Here is a 4,720-nt window from a genome sequence, read left to right as displayed (position 1 = left end):
CTTTTTCTTGCTTGGGGTAAATTTCAGAGCCTAATTCCGAGTTTTGTTATTTATTAAATCTCTTAGTAAGTACATTTTTTAACAAACTTAGTACTACATGTATATATGTTGTAAAGTGTACATGCATTGGATTTTGCTTTAAACATTTACAAGAAACAGTATGATTCCAGTACCCTTAGTTACATACATGTATTTACCTAGGAAATTTGAAACTTCATTTACCAATAGGTTTTGGACTTTAATCCCTTTTATTGATACTATATTAATGAACACGTTTGCTTTCACTCTTTAAAGTCGATTTTAGTCCCTAGATTAATAAGGACTGTCCCAGTGGCAGATCCAGGGAGTGCAAGGGGTTGACACCCCCTTTTTTTATTGGAAAGTTTGCCATTTTCATGTGTAAAATTGACAAAAAAAAATGGTTAATAATGTCCTAACACCTTTTTTTCCAAGGAACCCAGTCTGGCACCCTTCATTTTCTAAGTGTCAGGATCTGCCTGTTTGCCACTGTGTACTGCCCACAGTAACGGTTAACAGACTTGAGCCAGACAGATAAATAAATGTCGTGTATTGCATGATATTTGTGGGTTGCTCGCCAACAAAGACTCCAAAATATCAATGACTAGGTTTGATGGTTCTTAAAGTAAAGTATCTCATGAGTTGTCCCTATCATTGCAAAAAAGTCTTCTTATGCTAATTGTTCTTTCAGAAAAAAATGGAGCGAATATATTTTCGGTCAACGCGTCAGTTACACTCGAAATTTACATTCAGCTGACCAAATATAACATTGTATGTTCTTTCTCCTATTTTAGATTGTATTTTTTTTTTTGTCTTTATTTTACAATTAACTTGAATGTCTATGCAGCATATACATTAGGTGTACAAGGAACCAATTTCAGTACATAAGCACATGACAATGTATATACATATATTTGTAAATCATATGTATAATACCAGTCATGAAGGAAATTTTAAAAAATATGTCTGAAAAGACTGGAATCAAGTTCATGAACGTAACCCTGTATATAAACGTTGAAGTGATACGGTATAATTTTATCATGTACGAAGTACACACCGGTGACATTAGATGAAAGATAATGTCTATTCAAAAGGAGGGTTCTAATGTTATTTTAGAAAACATTTGTTTTTCGGTTGTTGGTCAATTGACGGTCACACTAACGTACACATCTACGTGAACAATTTGTTGTCTACGTGATAATTGAATTTAATGCCCGGGGAGAGGAACTCCAGTATCTCGGTGATAAATCTGATACAAGCCTGGTCATGAAGTGTCTAAATTAGACATTGAATAAATAAGTCGTTTTAATTTGAAAGAGTAAAAGTCACGAATGGTTTATTTGTCGTCGGAAACATCCATAAGATAGTTTTGGTCTAAATAACAACACCGATTAAACACCTACCAGACCGAAGCACAAAATAAGGGTTTATGGAAAAATATGTTTCTTCCCCGATTACAGTGGCGGATCCAGAGATTAACAAGATCGTTCCAAGCATATTCATTATATTACATTAAATATATAACAATACAAATCTCTTTCAGGAGGGGATAGGTCCATGCATCACCATCAATTTGGACCACCTAGTCGAGAGGGGGGTACTTTATTTCTGCTTCCCTCTCCCTAGACCACCGACTCTCACCCGCCAGACTATCGCTTCCCGACACCCGGGTCTCGCACGGACGGTAATCATAAAAAAACAACGGCTGCGAGATCGGCTACACCATGCACATATGTAGCCAGAAAACCGCATGACATGGCCGTATAAATTAACAAAGATAAAATAAAGTGATTACGCCTTTCAAATGAAAAACACGATACTACAATGTACATAGATGTGAAGATAACAAAACAAGACTTGTTGTGTGAGTAGGCAAACCAATAGCTGATGTCAAAAGGCTAAATATATAGATCCTTAAGTCCGTCCGTCCGTCCACACGACAAGTTTCGACACTTTCTGTTTATGGAATGATTGTGTGAAAAACTCATTAAAGGATACCCAACTCCCTACTTGAGCAATGCTAGAGATTGCATGGCAAGCTTTTTTCTGCTTTGGCAATCTCTTACGTTATAGAAGTACCCGCTCTCCACCCGGAAGTATATAAGGTCAAACGAATCTAAAATAGGATTTGCACTATTAGAATATGTAAAGAAAATTATTGTGTAGAAGAAGATGCGGATAAGTTATGAGTGCAACATTAGACATTATTTACTGGGTTGATAAAACAAAATTTTGTTTTACAATTGGGTTGGGTTATGCCATTGTATTAACTTCGATATCTTAAAAAAATCAAAGCTGGAGGCTTCAGGGTCGCTAATCGTAAAATCTTCTATGCCACTAATTTTGGCTTGCATTTATTCAATACTAACCGATCATTTTTTAATATAAACTTCACGTACTCATACAAGCACACAAAAACACACACATAGACATGTGTATGATATTTTTTTAAATGAGGTATACGTACGTTGTAGCGATCTTTGGGTCACTTATGATATTGACCAGGGTACCAGATTAGGAACCATATTAAACAACTGGCAATGAATGTTCATAGATATCGAGGCACTGCTAAATATATGACCTATATAGTCTTGTAACGAGCCCCTGTGTCTGCATCGGAAATGGGTAATGTTTGATGCTAACCGATCATTTCATGTAAACTTCCCGTTCTCATACAAGCAAGAAACACACGTAGACCACACTCTTGTGATATTTAAGAGGTACACTTTTTTTTATCTCGTATTAAGCTAGAACTATGACGCTATGGCGGTAAACACAATATAGGAATTGCATAATTATATATTTATACTCCACGTAATACTGCAGATTTGTGCGTCATAGTTCTAGCTTAATACGAGATAAAAAAAAATGTGCATATCTATGTCTATTGAACCATGGAAGTATAATATCTAGACTAGATATTATACTTCCATGATTGAACCTTCAGAAAAACTGATAAAAACTAAAGAAATTCTGAACCTTGGAACTGTATTACAACCAATACCTCTATTAGACAGCGTCTGAATTTCTATATTGAACAGGTCTTGATTAACAAATACATATTTTCAGCATACAAGCCAAGATTATTACAGATTATCTTAGTTGAAATATCCGTGATCCCTTCCAAATAATCCGTTCTTGTAATGGTTTCGGCATAAATCAGAGATTACGTTGGTGATGAATATGATAATTGTACCTTATATTAGAATCCTTGCTTTATTTGGTTGTTAACAAGTGTATTTTAGACATATTTTTAAGATTTCGGTAATTTTTACAGCAGAAACAATATGCCTTTTCCCTCCTTAGCCGCGGTGTATGCCGAAACTTGTACGTCATTTTTTTTCTCGCGAGCCCCATCCCGCCAAAAGTTTTGTTTCGTTGTTCAAAGTAACGTAAGGTAGTACCATACAGTTAGGTTATTTCTGAAAATTTTGTCTTATTTTGTTGAAATAAAGATGTTTTGAGGCAGTCCGCACAGAAATTTCTAGTGTTTTGTCATAAAAAAGTGCATATTTTTGAAATCCTTGGTGTGTGGAGGTTCAAGTAATTTATAAGTAATTTAGTGATTATTGTTATAAAATCCAGTAGCCATGGTAACATACTGAAAAAAATATTACTGAGTTTTAGTACAAATCAGGGGTGCCTTTCCAAAACTAACAGCCAAATACTATGTTTTATTAAATATTAGGCACTTAGACACTACCACAGGATAAAAGCATGCATGGAGTAGTTGGAAAAAAGGTAAAAATAATAAGACCCTTTTCGATTCATTCTTTCACAATTTTAGTCCCAAAAGTTCGTGCGAAATAAGGTATTTTGAAAAAAATCAGCCATCTGATGCTGAGGAGAGAACCTAATACGGCAGGGGACTGAAACGTTCCGGATACCATTCTTCATTTAAATTTCACCTGTTAACCATAACATATATTACATCTGTCTATGTATAAATGCTTATCTACATTTAAACAATTTATCCACCAAATTTCAACTTTTAAATTTAAGTTTTACAAAATTTTACGAGGAAACGTGGTGTGCGAAACAGTGCGCCTTAATGTTACTGTATAGTGCACCCTAATTAGAAAAAACGGAACTGAGTATCAGTTTATCAGTAAAACAAGTACTAAAGATAGCCGACGCAGTAAAATTTTACTTCTAACTTTCTACATTTTTTCCAAGAAAATAACACAGGCACGCAATTTCAAATTTTCGATACCGTTTTTGAACGCCACTAAGTTATCAGTATTTGGTCAATCGGGAAACAGAATTGCGATCAGGTGACTAACGTTTCCATAGAAGAGCGTTCTTAAGGTCAAAGGGTAAAAAGCGAAACTATACCGACAGCGTCGAAAAAAAAAACGTTGCAGGCGAACCATCAACTGGCAGAAACTATACCGACAGCGTCGAAAAAAAAAAACGCTGCAGGCGAACCATCAACTGGAAAGACCATGAAAGAGTAATCAAGGAAACCAAGGTTCTAGCGGTAATAAAAAATGTAATCCAGGGACAAAGACCAGACATGGAAAACAGACATACACAACAAAGAACGTAAAGTAACTAAAATAGTACATACAAAGTAACGAAAGCAAATGAGCAACTCGGACTCGAGCCTATTTGTTAGAATTCTAGCGCGATACAAAAAGTCTGCGAAGTTTCGGCAAACTCTGGCATAACGTATGAGTTGTAATATGAACACTCCATACGC

Source organism: Perna viridis, chromosome 2 (assembly GCF_037379345.1).
Source record: "Perna viridis isolate PV_CMFRI_1.1 ecotype Kerala chromosome 2, ASM3737934v1, whole genome shotgun sequence".
Classification (NCBI taxonomy): Eukaryota; Metazoa; Mollusca; class Bivalvia; order Mytilida; family Mytilidae; genus Perna; species Perna viridis.
This window is presented reverse-complemented; position numbering follows the sequence as displayed.